The sequence below is a fragment of the Sus scrofa genome, chromosome 16 (genome assembly GCF_000003025.6).
Source record: "Sus scrofa isolate TJ Tabasco breed Duroc chromosome 16, Sscrofa11.1, whole genome shotgun sequence".
Lineage (NCBI taxonomy): Eukaryota > Metazoa > Chordata > Mammalia > Artiodactyla > Suidae > Sus > Sus scrofa.
Genome location: NC_010458.4, coordinates 72785866 through 72803921, shown reverse-complemented (window position 1 = coordinate 72803921; position 18056 = coordinate 72785866). Strand labels below are relative to the sequence as shown.

Genomic DNA, 18056 nt, shown 5'->3' with positions numbered 1-18056 from the left:
CTCATCTGTTTCAGCTTATTAAATCTATAAATCCAACTAAGTGACAAGGCTTACTGACCTAATCTCAGAAATAAAATAAGAAAGGCTTCCATAGTGCAAAGACATTCTAGAATTTCTAAAAGTCTCCATAACATGCGAAACTATGTCATGAGGCTACAATACCTTTCCTGGAATCTGTACGCCCGTGGGAGGGGGCGCTGTTTTAAACAAGTAAACAACATCCTTGAATTTCACTTTTTCCGTGTTTCGATACACATAAACTATTTTAATACACATCAAGGGTTTTATGCTAATCTCTGAGTCCAGCAAGGTCATGGATTCATTGAACAAGCATTTTCAACTGTGCACACAGCCCCGCATTACGATATACGAGTGTACAGTCAGTCCTTGGCTCGCAAAGACATCTGTATTTCTGGACTATGCTAATACATCAGTTTGGGGGTATTGGAAATGCTTTTCTCCACATGGTGTTTAGCTTCCCTGGGTAGCTCCCAGCATCTTGTTTAAGCCAATGCCTTTATCTAGGGCTCTCTACTGCAGTCTGTACTATGCACATACTGCCTAAAGGCATATTCTACCCAAAGTATACGCTACCTAAAGGCATTTACTGATTCATTCACTCACTATTTAGGAACCGAGGGAGGGCAGCCCTGGGCCAGGTGCCCTTCTGGGCATGGGAGACTCACCATCCACAGTCTTGACCCCTAAGTCTCCTTTCTCTAATGGGTGAAAGATTCTAAGGAATGCAGTGCGTTGGGATGGACCAAAATGCTTCAAAGAGAAAAAGAGGAGGCTGAGGAAGAGGGGAGAGAGGGAACGGACACTTGTCTTAAGTCGCGTGATTTGGAGGCGCCTTTCGGAAGACGGGACACTTGAACCAAAGCCCTCAGAGCAGCAAGATGTGGAAGCAGTGAGCCTTCAAGGGAAGTGGAGGAAAAGCATCCTTGGCCAGGGGAAGAGAACACGCCAAGGCTGGAAAGGAGGCCAGAGGGGCTGGAGTCAGCAGGGAGGGACAGGGGCAGATTCCAGGCAAGTCAGGGAGCCAGGATCTCTCTCACACTCATACAAACACACACACTGTCCCGATTTCCTGGCCTCAGGAACACATCTCCCCCAGTGAACGGATTCTGTCCCTTTGCAGGGCCCAGCCCCCTCCTCCAACTGGCCCATCCTGCACATAAGCAGCCACCCTCTGGCGAGTTTTGGAGCCGCCTGGGTGGGCAGCCAGTCCTGCTTGCTGAGTTCTGTCACTGCATCCAAACTGTTCCCTGGACCTGTTCTCCACGGCAGACCTTAGTTCTGGGGATGTGTTTTGTGCTGTCAGTCCTGAGGCCCTATCTTGGTAAATCCACATCCTCGCCCCTCTTGTAGGGGAGTCCTACCCGCTTCCTGACTCCAGCCCCCTTTTATCTTCTGGGGGACCGGCTACTGGGTGACCCAGAGGTGACGCAGGCACGGCATCCCGACCCACCACGATCACCGGGCCGTCTCCACATCCATCCACACCCTCTGTGCGGAGGCCCTCACAGGACCTCTGTCCAACACCCGAGTCACACGGGGACAGTTTCCCCACTGTCAACTGCTGCTGCCCTCACCACCCCTCTCCAGCTGGCCTGGAACCCATCCACACCGCCGACAGCGCTCCAGCGCAGCCGGCAGGCCTGGCCCTGGGGACCATCCTGTTGCCAGCAAGTGCTTCAGTGGAAGCGGAGGCCTCGCCCCACTGCCCTGCCCAATTAGGCAAAGCACTCCCGGTAATTATTCTCCAGGTTCCCTGAGACTAACTTTCCCAAAGTCCAGTCCCACAGCTGGAACATGCGGAAACCACAGGCACTGCAGAACCAAATTCCTACTCAGCTCCTATTTGGGCGTCCACTGGCTTGAGCGATGGCTTAATGGCCATGCTGGCTGCACAAAGGAAGCTGGGCATCCAGAGCCATTATTTTTGCTTTACGCCACCAGTTACAAACAATGTACTCGGCTTTACAATCGGTGAAGTTTTACGGCAGATCTAAATCTCGGCCCTGTAAAACAAAACGCGGGAGCCAGTTGGTGGATTCTAAAACCCATTTGGCTGCAGGATGTCCAGCCCTAAGTGTCCCTGGCCCGGGTCCCTGTGCCCTCTTGGCACCACGTGTGTGAGCAGCGCTGGCGGTGGAGCGGCCACATCCTTGGTGGCTGGCTGAGTCCAGCTTCAGGAGATGTGTCACATACCGGTTTTTTGTTGTTGTTGTTTTTGTTTTTACAGAAAGGGAAGTTCTCTGTCCGTATTTGCAGTGCGTTTGTAAGGAACACATCTCTTCCAGCAAGTCCCTGCCCGGCACTAGCCTTTTTATGATGCTGCAGATAACTCACGGGAAAGGCTTAGCAGAGTTTTTCTCATGGCTTGCTTTTTTTTTTTTTTGGCTCTGCTTTTCTTTGCATAGGCATATCATATATCGTTGCCAAATGCTGGGTGAATGTAATTGATTGGAAGAGGCTCTGTTTCCTGTGAACAATTTGTCCTTGCTCAAGCCTGATTGTCACTTGCCTAGAACCTTTTTAATTTCACATCTCAGCAAATACAGCGTGATTTCTCCAGGAGAGCTGCCTTCTGATAGCATCAATCTTCCTGGTTATTTATCACACATATCTGTAATTGAATTACCCGTGGCAGTAATGCGATCTACTCGCAAATGTACATAAAAATGCAACATAAAATAAAATTGTTCCAATGTGCACGACCTCATCACTCTACACGAACCTTAGGGCAGCCAGTTCCACAGATAGGGACAAGTAGGGAAGGACAGATGGGGAGATAAAGATTAGCGGGCGCACGGGGCCTTCCAGAAATAAAAGAAATTCACCCCCAAACTTTATTCTCTCTTAAAATAGAGCATCTTTCAAGATTAATCAGGAAACCAATTCTAGGACATGGAGGGGGGAAAAAAGCGTAAAGAATGGAATGATCTTGTTCTTTTTCAAAGGCCGCAGTCCTACGCTGATACATTTTAAAACTTAGGGAAGCGAAGGGAAGCACTCATGCTCGCTCTGGTCAAACAACTATTAATCCTGGACAATTAAAGAAGGTAAAGAAGAAGACAAAGACAACAGCAAGCCCTTTGAGAAAATATTCTGTTTTCTTGAGCCCACTGTTGGGTTAATCCCACTTTAAACGTCATGCCCCAGGGAAATGTAATTTGTCTTTGAAGTTGCTTCAGATACGCTTGAAATTCAGAGCCAAGTTTCCGTAGCTCTAGAACCTATAGATGGCAAAGATGAATGATGTCAATTCCAGGACATTATAATAAGTTACTTGTTATGGGGGACCTTCTCTTGGATTAAGGTTTCATTTGCTTTGTTCTGTTTGGCTTAAATTCTGAATCAAAACAAGTCTGCCTATGTATAGTCTAGCTTACTTGAAGTTTTCTCTTCTTTTCTTGCCATGAGATACTGATGCTACATGTATCCAGATAACCAGTACCCGATACATTCATCAAAGAAATCAATGATATATTTATCAGGCACATCACAAGCTGCTGCTTCAAACTCCTTCTCAATGAGCTAGCTTCTCCTCACCTGTTGAATCTGTCTTTATCAGGCTTCCAATGTGTGCTAGAATTAGAGACAGCAGACTGCCCCCTATCTACAGCTGATGAGGTCTACAAGGCAGCAAGCAGAGTGGCAAAAATCAGTCATTTTTAACAAAACGTCGGCATCTCAATTTTAAAAGCTTGCCAGAGACGTAAGGAGAAGGTCTGTGTCATCAACAACACTCCACAAAGACAGTATAAACAGCTTAAAGGGCTAAGTATACCCATCGTAGGACCCGAGGAAATAGTTCACTTTCTCTGTATAAATATGCAAATAGATGCGTGTGGGCAGAAATGCACAAGGTTCCATATTATGTGCCTTGCACTTTGGTGTAACTCAATTTGTCAGACACCGTAATTTACATTTTAAAAGTTATTTAACACCAAACATAAAAATGTGTCACCTTGGTTTTATAATTATACCCTAAGCAATTTGTCTCGGTAGCTATAGCAACAATTTCAGACGCACTTTTAAATACAAATATGGTATAATTTTAGAACCAAGAATGACAGAGGATTTACTGCAGGACGTGGGACAACTTTTCTCAAACACTTGTACATAGACTGCTCCAAAAATGGATTCTTCGACTGACATATTATAAACTAATTAACTTGTTCTATCTCGCAAACTATAGGATCTGTGATCCAAACCTCTTCTTAGGGATTCGTTTCTAATCTTAGTTAACTCTCGGGTTCATGATGACTTGTTTATATAATGAAATACCTTCAGACCTTCGGCTGGACATTTAAGGAAGCTCTCCTTCCCTCCCCCCCCACACTTTCTGGGAGGTGTATCAGAAGCAAAGCCTCAATTTCAATTACTTTATAATCACAGCAAAAATAGTCATTTGGAATCAAGAACCATAGTCACTGAGATAATAAAAACTATGTAATCGTTCATCTAAGCCGCCCTCTCTCTCAGCAGCACGAGACAAAGTCCCCAGGAGCTGGAATCTGTTATTTTGAGCAATTAGCATACGACACAAAGAAAAGTTTGGTTTTAACATCTCCAATCAGGAATCTAAAGTGAACCAAGAGGTCTTGCTGCAAAGCCATGGATGGGGATTCAGAAGGTCTAGGAACTCTCTAAAACCTAAGCCAAAGTTTACAAGAACTGGGTTCATTCATTGTGCCCCCTGGCCGACACCTCTTAAGAGCCACTGAGCTATTCGTGTCCATGTTTCATTCTACCCAGAGGTGGAGAGGAAAAACTTTCACAAGGAAAGGGCAGCGAAGAACGCACAGGTTTATTTTTACCAAGTTCTGAACATCTTAGAAACATCTTTTGGACAAAGACAAGCGTTACCACCCAGGAGACCAAAGTCTTTGCTCGCAGCAGGAATCTCGCAGCTGTTTGCCATTAAAACAACCAAATAAGTTACTGCAATTTGTAAAAGGCATAAAATGATTAGCATCAGCCATCTTCTCCCTGTTAAGAAAAGACTGTATGGGCTAAAAGCATGTAAAAGCAGAGTTCCAGGAGTATGCAAATGATCACATGACCAGTGCAACACCTCGGATGAGCTGCTACTTCGTGGCAAAGTGTGTGCAATAAAGAAATGCAAGGAAAAAGAAATTTGTGTTTCAAGTGGCCCCAGCTGGACATTTCGGACTGCTTTTTCATTTAAGACGAATATGGAACAAAAATCCTTGGGGGTACAAAAATCCCAGTTTCCTTTTGGGTAAACAGACACGTAGACAAGAAAAGTTATGCAAGTGACACACAACTTAAGGTATGATCTCCTTGAATCAAAATTATGAGCTGGTCCCTGAAAATAACGCAAGATAAACCTGACCCTCTCTCCAATAATGAAACTGGCAGTAAATTAGCAATTAATTTAGCACTGCTAATGAGGTGTTAAAAAATCTTCCCCAGTAAAGTCTGTTTTCATCTTTCTGTGTCTCCTTAGCAAAGACTCACTCTGTAATTAATAACATATCTGTTGTTTCTAAACTTGGCCATTGCAACAGAGCTCTTCTGGATAAGCTGTGACATACAATTGTTTTTCTTAAAAACAAGATTCAACATAAACCTCAATTTTTTAAAAAAATGCAACCATCATTTGTAACTCCTGGCATTTTAACTAATTTGCTCCCGAGGAGAACTTAATGTTAAATATAACTCACATTATCCTCACTCAATTTCTTCTTCTTCCTCAGTAAATACGACAGTTCAAGGGAGAAAGACAGATGCACAAACAGGAAGCGTTTACAGGGACACATTTGTCTCTGGACGGAGTTTTTCTATTTAGAGGACTTGAGTTTGGTAACCACCTTTCCTGTCCCTTCATCCAACAAAGCTGACATCTCTCTCTGGTCAACAGACTGGCTCCCCCACCGCCCTCCCACCTCCAAGGAATTATTGCCAGATCTTCTCTTTGAGATTAGGACCCCCACCCACTCGCCAGCACACAGGAATAGCTCCTAGCACCCTCTCTCCCTCTTCCAGCGCTCGCTCTCAGCGCCCCCTACTGGGGATCCCCGGGACGCCGCAAGCGCAGGAAAGTTAAATCCCATCTTGCAACAGCAGCATCCAGGTACAAAGCGAGTTAAGAGGCTGTGGGTGAACGCGCTTCCCGCCAAAGCGCGGGGAATCGGGACCGAGGGCGCTAGGCCGTGCACTGGGCGCCGCGGGGAACGATCCCTGGGAGACCCACGTCTTCCCTCCGGGGGCCAGATCTATCTCTGGCTTAGAAATCCTGAGCCAGGGGATGAGAAACCTTGGAGCCGCGGAGATGTCCGCGGAAAGGGACTGGCCCGGCTGCAGCCCATCGGGCAGAGGGTTCCTCAGGCCTCGACATCCCCGGTCGCGGCGTTCAGGGCGGCCGCCAGCCTCAGTCTCCCTCATTAACCAAAGCGCTCGGCGGAGTTGAGCCCATGTCCCACCGCCTCCCGGTTTTTCTCCGGCGCCGCAAAGCCCCAGTAACTCGACCAGAAAAACCTTGCCCCAGGCGGCGATTAAGGGACAGCGAAGTCCAGCCACCGAGACTCCTGTCCTTCGTTCCTGACGATACAAGCCTAGACGCGCCGGGGGCGTGCACAGACCTCCTCTGCGCACCTCCGGGAGGTGCTGGGTAGGGGTCCGCTCTCTCCCACCGCCCAGTCGCCCATAGGGTCTCTTCCGCTCCTTACCTCTGCTCGCTCAGATCTCGGCAAAGGCAAAGGCACAAACTTCCAGCCTGCGTACGAGCTCAACTGTGCGCGTCCCCGCAGTGATGGTAGTCCTGATTCTGCACACCCAGCCCCCGGCCTGCCCCCCACCCAGTGCCTGCAGATCGACCCGGCCCGAGATCCACACAACCCACCCGCCAACCACTGCTGCCCCGAGCAGAGGCTCGGTCCCGGCTGCCGCCACGGCCACCCGAGGACGCGGCGGGGGGTCGCTCACCAGGTGCGAGGCGCACTCCTCGTGCCAGTCATTCAGTGCCTAGGGCCCGAAGCAGCTCTGAGGGTCTTCTTCAACGCCGGGCAAAGGAAGTCGAGAAAGCGGCCGTCGCCTCCCGCCACTCCCCCAGAGCCACCCCCAACTCGCTGCGCTCCAGGCTGGGGGCGCGGGCTCGAGCGCCAGGCGCACGGTTCCCGGGCGCACAGCCGGACGGGGGGTGAGCAGGTTCGCGCCCCGCGGCGGCGACGGGCAAGGAGGCAAAGTTGGATGCTGGAGCCAGCTCCGCAGGGAACCTGCGAGTGGGAGAGAGGAGCCCGTGGGCCGGACCACAAGCGCCAGGCCGCCCAGGCAAGAGGAGGTGGAGACTGGGGGCCGCCTCCGGGCAGGGACCTAGGGCGGCTGGGGGCTGCGGAGCCCTCCCGCGGCGGAAGCACAGCGCGCGGGAGCGGGCGCAGCAAGAGCAGCCGCCGCCGGCGCCGTCTTCCCGGCGAGTAGAGCGGCACGGGGAGCACGGGCTGGGAGGGCCGCGCCGCCTGGCCCCGCCCCGGGCCCTCCCTGGCCCCGCCCATGCCCCGCCCCTCCTCCTCCCCTCCCCGCCCCGGTGAAACCCGAGCGCCCCACCCCGCGCCTGACCTTCCCAGCCCTCCCCCGACACCGCCCCTTCCCGGGACCGGACCCCCGCCGCGCCTGGGGCGCCCCCGGGGACCCCAGGAGCCCAGCTCCTGTCTGCCCAGGGCGAGTGCGCCCGAGCTTTGACTTTTAGGGACTCTCTTCCCCCAACCTCGCAGAGACTTTCCTTGGCTCCCCCGCCCCCCGTCCCGTCGCTCCGACGTGGCTGCTGGGGGGGGGGGGGGGGGAGCGGTATAAAGGATGAGAGGCAGCCCCGGCCGGGACCCGAGACGTGGCGCGTCCACTCCGATGGCCTCCGCTCCAGGTACGTGCGAGTTCCCCGGCCGGGTCGGCAGTGTGGTGGGGCTAGGCAGGGGCTGCCGGGTCCCAGTTTGTGATTTTGTTCTTTTTTGTGTTGACACCCTCCTGTGTGCTCTGAGCTGGAAACTTTTTAAAGACCGAGGGTGTTGCTGCGGGTTCTTGGAGGCGCTCTTTGGGGGGTGCGCCTCTGGGCTAGATCGGGTCAATTTCAGCAGAGTTGAATTAGAAGAACAAATCCGACGAACCGGGGAGGCGGGTCGGGGGGGGGGCTCCCCAGGCAGCCACGCTGAGCGTTAAGAAAGGAGCCCTCCCCCCAGATGGACAAAGTCAACTCGTCCAATTATGGGGCAAATGGTACTTGTTGCACTTTTGCCGGATCTTCCAGCTTTATGGAGCAAGTACTTAGGCGAAAAGATTTGTAATTGGGAAACAAAGTACCTTTCAGGACGCCTAGAATTTGATATTTTGTTGCAAAACTTAGGCACAGAACCCTGAAGGGCCACGCCTGACCCTTTTTTTCTGGATGGGGGTGGCGGACAGTATCTCTGGGCCTTTTTCTCTCCATCTTGGCCTCAGAGGGTGGCCGTTTCCCTAGCATAAGGAAACTCCCGAACACGCCACCACCACCGCCCCCTCCCTGCAGTGACAGAGGACAGCCAGAGGCCCACGTGCACACACGGGTCTTGAGCCATTGATGGGTTCTTGGGCTTTCCTGCCGCTGGGAGTGACCCAGTGTGCCCGTTACTGTGCCATTGAGTTCATCTCTAAAACAAAGAACCCATCACTGGCTGGAAGGTGTCCTGGCTCCCATGGTAGCCACGCAGATCCCAGAGGACAATAGGAAAACAACTTGACATTGATGTGTCTTTATTTTCTAGAAAATATTTTTTAATGAAAGGATTAAGTGAACGCAGTTGCGCAGGTTTCCATGGAAGCTCAGCCAAATCCCCACCATCTCTGATGCCCTGGTGATGGAGCTGCTGTGGGTATTCCAGACCTCGTTCGGATTTCCTTTAAGACATCCGGAGGGGGTGTTGGGAGCCGATGCGCCCCTGAGAGGCATGCTACCCTGGGTTGTGCAGGGGCTACTCAGCCCGGTGCCTGGCAGCGGCCTGGCACCTGGGGCCTTAATGAAAAGCTTAACATGTGTTCTTCTGTGCTTGGCAGGGGGGCGGGGGGGGGGTGGCAGAAGCTCCATTTCCGGCATCCCGATTCTCCTGCCTACGTGGCACAGAGGCCCAGGAGTGCTCACTGGGAGAAGGAGGCTGGCCAAGGTCTAGCCAGGCTGCTCTGCTCCTGGGGAGGGGCCAGAGGAGGGAGGACACCGCCTTACACTTGGCCTTGAAGCTCTTGGTTGGGTATGTGGACCTTGGAACCTCCAACGGCCAAGGCAAAGCCAAGGCAAAGGGACACACAAGTCAGGACCCACGTGTGTTCAGCTATTCCTTGCTCTTAGCCCTCAACAAAGATAAATTAAATTAAATTAAATTAAATTAAATTAAATTAAATTAAATTAAATCTCAGCACATAGAGAGCCAAGCAATGGAAAGGAAGTAGCTTTCTACACCATAACTCAGGAGGGCTGGTAACATTTAACTTAGTAAGTTATGTAACTTTATGGGTGTGTTGGGGGGGGTCAATTTTACAAGCAGTTTACGGCTACACAGAAGCTTTGTTTAAATAGGTATTTTTAGCAATAAAGAATTACTAACAAATTAGGAATGAAGAATGAGTGAAACCAAGTAATAATTCAGGATGCCTCCTTAGTTTAAAGTGAAATGGAACAAAACTGAAATCGTGATTTTGCCTTGTGACCTGGAGAAAGTTCCTGAACTTTTCTGAGCTACAGGCCCCTCATCGGGAGCTTAAACAAACCTGCTGGCACATACGGCCTTTGGAAGCATTAAAGGGAAAAGGAGGGGATGGCAGCGAAATATTCACCCAGGGCCCAGCACAAAAGCAGGCGCTCTGCAATTAAAATGGTGTAAAAAAGGGAGTTCCTGGTATGGCTTAGCCGGTTAAGGACCAGATGTAGTGTCCATGAGGATGCAGGTTCGATCCCTGGCCTTACTCAGTGGGTTAAGGATCCGGCGTTGCCTCGCTGTGGGGTAGGTCACAGATGTGGCTCGGATCGGTGTTGCTGTGGCCGTGGTGTAGGCCAGCAGCTGCAGTGCCAATTCAACCGCTAGCCTGGGAACTTCCATGTGCCTCCAGTGTAGCCATAAAAAGAAAAAAAAAAAAAAAAGATGTAAAGGCATCCATAGGTGTTTTTCTTTCTTCCAAATGAAATTTCTGTTTTTGTTTTTTTTTCTGTGAAAGGTCTGCTCCCTGCAGAACTTCTGAAGTGAAGCTGCTTCTCATCACATTCCATAGTAGGGCTGATCATTTCAAGACAGAACTGTTTCATTCTCTGCTGCTACAAATAAAACCCTAGCTCTCCCTAGGCTGTATTAGGTTAGCCCTGTCGATAGTGTAAACGAATGTGAGAACCCACCGGACACTTGGTGAAAATGATGACTTCTGGGGCACTGATTGCTGTGACCTGAAAAACGCCATCCATTTCCTGATTCACCTCACTCCCTGGGCGGAGCTCTGGAGCATCTCTTACGGCTCTGGAAGAAGTAACCGATTTTGTCTTTCTTTCCCTCCCTTGTGCTTGAATTTCAGCCACACGACTAGAGGAGAGGAGCTGGGCGGGCCCTGCAGAGACGGTCACCCTTGAGGCAGGAGATCACGACGCTGCTGTGGGTCCCAGGGGACCGAAAGGGAGGCCTTGCTGTCTGTGATGCTTGCGATGCTCTGAGATTGTATGACTACCTTGAGACACCTCGGCTGAGAAATGGTGGCTCGAGACCCTTAGGACCTCAGTGGGCTTTCCTACCAGTGAGCTGGGGACACGTGACAGTCACCATCCCCAAGTGTGCTCTCTGCAACCCTGCTTTCCTTCTTTCAGATCCGTGTCATTTAACTTTTTTTTTTTTGTTTGGTCTTTTTAGGGCCGCATCCACAGCATATGGAGGTTCCCAGGCTAGGGGTGGAATCAGAGCTGCAGCTGCCAGCCTACCCCACAGCCACAGCAACTCGGGATCCAAGCCGCGTCTGCGACCTACACCACAGCTCCCAGTAACGCCAGATCCTTAACCCACTGAGCAAGGCCAGGGATCAAACCTGCACCCTCATGAGTGCTAGTCAGATTCGTCTCCGCTGAGCCACGACGGGAACTCTGCGTCTTTAAAAAACTGCTAGATCATCTGATCAACGTCATCAGTTTTTTTTTTTCTTAAAATGGCCAAACATTGGTAAAAAGATATGCCATTGTACACATCACTAAAATTGCCTAGTGCTATTTTTTGTTTATAGGTTTTACGTATTCGAAAGACCAATGATTATGGCTGCAGGTGACACTGTCCCCCAAGTTTTGACAGATGAAGAATCACCATGAAGGGAGAGTTCTGGGACCCATCAGCTCCTGCTCACATCCCTAGAGCTTCACCAGAAACTCTTTAGGGTTTTTTAAAACCCAAGAACTGTTCACTCCCATTTCAGGGTAGCAGCTCACTACTCTCTTGGCAGTGGTCAGCAGACCAATTTTGATCAAAAAGAACAGCCCAGGGAGTTCCCATTGTAGCTCAGCAGTAATGAACCCAACTAGTACCCATGAGGTTGCGGGTTCGATCCCTGGTCTCACTTAGTGGGTCTGGGATCCGGCATTGCTGGGAGCTGTGATGTAGGTCACAGGTGTGGCTCAGATCCCACATTGCTCTGGCTGTGGTGTAGGCCAGCAGCTACAGCTCTGATCCCACCCCTAGCCCGGGAACTTCCATATGCCTCAGGTGTGGCCCTAAAAAGCAGAACAACAACAACAACAAAAAAAAAAAAACAGCCCAGAAACTAGGACAGAATAGAAAGAAGACAGTCATGGCACATCCGTAAGTGAGCGTAAATGGGCGTGGAACAAAGTAGAGGTACTGGGCCTTACATGGAAGGACCAGCTCAACCACGCTGCCACCAGCCCTGTGCCAGTCTGTGCACTGGACACTCTGCCATGGCCCCTTCTCTGAAGTCTGAGTTTCCATGCCAGCCGAGCCAGGGCCTGCCTCAAGCCTCCCCGGTCTGGTCAAGGGGACATTTTGCCACTGCCCATTCTTCCGTGCAGGTTGGCACATTGTGACCTGGCCCTCACCCCATCCAGGTGAACTCTCCTCACCTGCGAGCATGGTTGACCTCACCCCACAGGTGAAAACCACCTCCTTGACCTCACAGCCACATTCAAGGGAGCAGCCTGCCGTGAATCTACCCACTGGGAATCACAGAAAAAAACCCAAGGATACAGCAGCCTGAACATATATTCAATAGGAAATGCTCACATATTTTTTTTTTTTTACTTAGAAAAGCTTAGGAATTCATCTCACTTTCGATAAGGGTCTGTTAATAAAAGAAATTGTATATTTCTTCAGCCCTGTACCAGAAGGCCAGAGTATTCTAGAAATCTGGAAGTATTTTTCCTTGTGTTTATGGTTAAATTTCTAGATATATTTTTCTAGCAGCCCAGTTGCCTTAAAATAAAGTCAGTGTGCTCAAAATACCTCACGTTGTCTTTTTATAAGTATGGTATGAGAAAAGGAAAAAAAATGCTCAATTTAAACAATTTTTGGAATACCTAGAGGAAATGCAAATGATTTGTGCATGTATATAAGGCATTCTGGAGTCAAATTTTCTGACATTGAGCCTTGTATGTGTCTTGATCTATAAGCAGAGAATGGCTGTGCCTAAAAATTAAATTGTTTGATACTTGGTAATCAATGCCCTCTACATTCCTCTGTCTTTGGAAATGGAGCTTCAGGGGAAAATAAGTAGCTTTGGAAATAATGTTTCCAAAAATAATGCTCATCCTACATAGAATTAGACACACAAACTCATTTGTCTTAGTTTATTCCATCATTTACCAGGGAGACTAACACATGATGACCTTGAGTTCCATGAAAAGAATATCTACTAGGTGAAATTAAACCAATAGGCAAAGTGTCTCCTGAAGCAAATCGGCGGGAAGATGAGCTGTCAAGGATCCTGTCAATCTGTCTGTCAATTCAAAATGTTAACTTCTCTCACCCAGAACACCAGCACCTCCTTTTACTGGTCTCCCTGTGGCCCCCGGTCTATCACTACACCACAAGGATCATCGGCCGATAGCAACCCCCCATCATCCTTAATAATCCAGACCTCCTAATCGAATCTAAATTACAATCCATCTGGCTTTGGAAAAAAAAAAAGTTTGACCATAGGACTCAGTCACAAGGAATAAGATGTAATGGGATTCCAAGAAAGGAGTTATAAAATGAGGCAACAATTAATTGAAACATGACCTTTCTTGCCCCTTCCCCCAACTTCCGGATTCCTGCATGACTTGACTGTGATCATTGAAATTCCAGCCACCATCCTGGACATGTAACATAGCCTTAGGATAAAAGCCATGCGCTAAGGACGATAGAGCTGAATCCCTAGTGACGCTGCAACGAGCTCCCTTATCAGCCTGGGATTGCTACCCTCAGACTTCATAACAGAAAAAGAGATAACATTCCCTTTTGTTTTATCCGTCATTGTGGTCTGGTTTTAGCAGAGAATGGGATTCCCAAGCAACAGAGGTCTAAGACTCTTCCAGATCCAGCCTCCGTGCAAGTTCACGTCTCAGCATCACCATCCATGCAGACAGACCTCACTCAGTCCCTCCCTCCACTCTGCTTTCCTACCCTCAACATAGACCGCTGCCTAGCCGGTTGCCCAGCATGTGCCCAGCACTGGGCTACAGGGGAAGAGGAGAAGGGAAAGCAGCGCAGCCACTGCCTGCCTTTGCAGGAATTACAGCTACTGGGGAAGGCGGGGTCAATGACCTCACAAGTGTGTGAGCATAAGCCCTGGTCAACGCATGTTCGCCAAGGGAGGGGTGTCTGGTTTAGTCTGGGGAGTCGGAACAGGCATCATGGAAAGGGTGGCCTCTGAGCCACACTGGAAGGATGAGCAGTGACCAATAAGAACACAGAGGCAACAGTAAGATTCCAAGGAAGGGGAGAAAGGGTTGACCTGAGAAGTTAACTCTTACGCATTTGGTAAAATAACAAGGATAGTAAGAAAAGCTGAGAAAAAATAGCCATAGAGACAATCTTCTAAAATCATAGGGAGGACAAAAGATGAAATAAAGACAAATCGATGGATCCAGTAGAAGGCTGAAAGGGAAGGCCAAAACGAAAACAAAAGAAAAGAAGAAACCAACTCCAAATTGCAGACTTTTAAGTGTCTCCAGTAAAACCACTTAAGAACGTCTGCAAATGAAAAGGAAAAAAAAAATATAGAAAGAGAAGAACTAGAAGACATCAAATATATAAAAACCAGTTATCTCAGACAGCACAGTAACACCAGGGGAAAAAAATATATATATACACCAGGCAAATATCAGTCAGAATAAAGCTAGTTTACAAATACTAATATCAGAAACACAGATCTTTAGATTAAAATCTTTTTCAATAAAAATACTATCTAAAAAAGATTTGGTTCGCTAAGAAATACAAATATGTGCACAACAAATGAAATAGTTTCAAAATATAAATAGTAAAAATCTATAGAATTAGAAGGAAGATTGTCAAATCCTCAATCATTGATGGAGCATATTTCTCTATTTTTAGTAGATCTAGAAAAAAATAGTATGAAGTTAGATATCCTAAGAAGAGCAATTAAGGTTATTTTATTTTATTTTGTTTAAAAAAAAAACAAGGTTATTTTAATGAATATATCAAATCCTCGTGCAAGATGTACAAAAATTAAAGCAAGTCTGGGGCCACAAAGCAAACCTCGATGAACTCTGAATAGATAGTACCAAGCAATTAGGTTATAAATTAATACTTTACAAGAGAATTTAGAAAATTTCATAGTTGTCAAGTGTAAGCTACCTTTCTAATAACACGTGATAAGACAATGAGAATCAGAAAAGTTCACATGTTGTATAAAAAATACACAGAAAAGTTCGTATGCTGTATAAAACTTACATGGTGTAGCTAAAGTCATATTTACAGATAAATTTAGCCTTAATCACTCATATTAGGAAGGAAGTAGAAAATTTTCTTCTTCCAGGTTTTTTGAGATATAATTGACACACTGCACTATATAAGTTTAAGGTATACCGCATCATGATTTGACTTATAAAAAGATTTTTGCAATACGTTTAGTGACCATCCATCATCTCATATAGACACAAAATTAAAGAAATAGGAAAAAAAATTGTGGTGAAAAGTTTAAGAAAGATGGAAATTAGCCAGCTAAACATCTGACTCAAAAACCCAGAAACAGAATAAAACAAGGAAATGACATAGCTAATATCACATATTAATGAAATAGGCTCTAAAGTTACAATAGATAGAATGGACAATGCCAAAGCTGTTTTTAAAAAGTCATAAAAGATAAGTAAAGAGAGACAAACCTCTGATAGGATCCATAACTCGCTAAAACACTTCGCTTCGGAAAACTGAAGAAGAAATGAAGGTCCAGACACTTACAATCACTGAAGAGACTGAGTCCGTCAACCCTTCAGCAAGAACAACAAACAGGACTGCATGATTTTCCATGAGGGTTCTACCCAACACTCAAGGAACAATGAATCCCTATTTTATGAAAGTTATTCCGGTGAATAGAAAAGCACAGGCCAAACTCTTCTGAATTCAAGAGTGTGTTATCATTAGAAAATGTACGAATGTGTCGTTCCTGTTCCTGTTGTGGCTCAGCCGTGACGAACCAGACTAGTATCCAAGAGGATGCAGGTTCAGTCCCAGGCCTCACTCAGTGGGTTAAGGATCCCAGCGTTGCCATGAGCTGTGGTATAGGTCGTAGATGTGGCTCGATCCCACAGTACCGTGGCTGGGGTGTAGGCCGGCGGCTACAGCTCCACTTAGACCCCTAACCTGGGAACCTCCATGCCACAGGTGCGGCCAGAAAGAAGAAAGAAAGGAAATATACCAAAATAAATCACCTCCTTAACAGAAAAAAAAAAAAAAAAAAACAATTTCAATAACTATCGTTTAAAGAAAACCTCTTAGCGATTAGACTAGTAACAGAAGGAAATTTTCCTAATCTAATAGGCTATCTACAAAAAAGAATCAACAAAAACTAGAAATTTAATTATGAAAAGTTGGAGATATCTATTTGAAAGAGAAAATCAAGACAAGCATGCAGACATCAGCACTTCTATTCAACACTGAAACGGCAGTTGAAAAGGAAGGAACAGAAGTTCCTTTGTGGTGCAGTGGGTTAAGGATCCTGCACTGGCACTGCAGCAGCTCCGCTGGGGACTGGATATGTCCAGGGTGCAGCCAAAAAGAAGAAAAAAAAAAGGGGTTCCCGTTGTGGCTCAGCGGTTAACGAATCTGACTAGCATCCATGAGGACGTAGGTTAGATCCCAGGCCTTGCTCAGTGGGTTAAGGATCTGGTGTTGCCGTGAGCTGTTGTGTAGGTCGAAGACTTGGCTCAAATCCTGTGTTGCTATGGCTGTGGTGTAGGCTGGCAGCTACAGCTCCGATTGGACCCCTAGCCTGGGAATCTCCATATGCCGCAGGTGCAGCCATAAAAAGCAAAAAAAAAAAAAAATTAAAAAAATAAAAGGAAAGAAGAGAAAGGAACAAATTTTAATTTCAGACTGTTCAAGTGTCTCCAGTAAAACCACTTAAAAACATCTGCAGAAATAATTAGAATAAAGAGAATGTTCTACAAGTTTGCTAGATAAAAATCTCAATAAACAAATCAATTGTGTTCCCATAAACTAGCAGCAAATATGAGAAAATACAATTTAGAAAAGATAACATTAATCAAAAAATTAATTTGTTACCTAAGAATAATGTTGGCAAAAGATATGTTCGACCTTTCTGGAACACTTATAAAGCTAAATTTAAAGACCCTAAGGAATCTATTTACCTGCACATTTATGTGCACTATGACTCAGTATATAGTATCTTGAACATGAAATAATCTTTTAGAATTGTCCATGCTTCCCAAATTCATCCTTAAATACAGTGAGGATCTGAAATACAATCAAGATCTCAACTGGCTATACAGAACTTAAGTAGATCCTAAAACATGGAAGCAAGACAAGAGCAGATGTTTATGAGTGGTTACGGAATTTCTGTAGAAAATGAACAAGCTTAAGTGAGACTCTTAAGATATCAAAATGGTTCATAAGGCTATAGCAACTATGACGTTGAGATGCTGGCACAGGGATAGACAAAAAGAACAATGGAATGAAGGACCCATAAATGGACCCCCACCTATGCCAATCTTTGCCATGTGACAAAGGGGCTCACTGGGGACAGGTGAGACTCAAATGGCTCCAGGATGACTGACTACTCTGATATAAAAACATTGAATCTGATACTTCCCTCAAGCCATTCAAGGGAATAACATCAAAGCAGATTAAAGCCAAAGTGAGAAACAGAACATTAGAACATTTAGGAAAACGTATAAGCATCTATCTATAAGACCTCTGGGTAGGGAAGCAGTTCTCAAAATAAGATACAAAGACCAGTCTTAAAGAGAAAAAAAATCAATACAGCAAACAACATTAAAGTTTAGAAATTCCATATGACAAAATACAACTTAAAAGCAAGCCATAGCCTGGGAGAATTTTCAGGGCATACGAATGACAAAAGATGGTAGATAGAATGTATTTTCCAACTTCTACCAGTCTGCTGGAGGAGGAAGCAGTAGAAAAATGTACAAATGAAACAGGAAGCTCAATGGCCATAAATATAAGAATAGAATACAACCTCCCTGATAATCACGAAAGGTAATTAAAACAAGATGGCACCACGTTAAACCAATCAGATTGGAAATTTTAGAAAGTCTGGCAATACCAACTGTTATCAAATATTGAGGAGGGGAACTTTAGAGGTGTAAATTGGTTCTCTCACTCGAGAAGGCATTCTGGCCACTCCCCTAAAGTGGAAAATGGGCGTTCCACACAGCCTAGGTGGCAAAGTTGCAGAAGACGTGTAGCATGCAGCCAGTTCATACACCGTACTAAAACCAGAGTTCCCATTGTGGCTCTGCAGGTTAAGAACCTGACTGGTATCAGGAGGACACAGGTTCAATTCCTGGCCTTGCTCACTGGGTTGAGGATCTGAGGTTGCCATGA

General features: G+C 46.8%; 1 protein-coding gene and 1 long non-coding RNA gene across 2 annotated transcripts in view; one reads left to right on the top strand and one right to left on the bottom strand.

Annotated features, from left to right (window-relative positions):
- SEMA5A (semaphorin 5A) overlaps positions 1-7469 on the bottom strand; it is a 539522-nt gene extending 532053 nt beyond the window's left edge. The window contains 1 exon segment of the mRNA XM_021076851.1: positions 6961-7469. The gene's annotated coding sequence lies outside the window, so the exon portion shown is untranslated.
- Positions 7600-12472, top strand: LOC110257274. The gene is made up of 2 exons (XR_002339677.1): positions 7600-7891; positions 10555-12472. It is a non-coding gene; the product is annotated as an uncharacterized LOC110257274 (long non-coding RNA).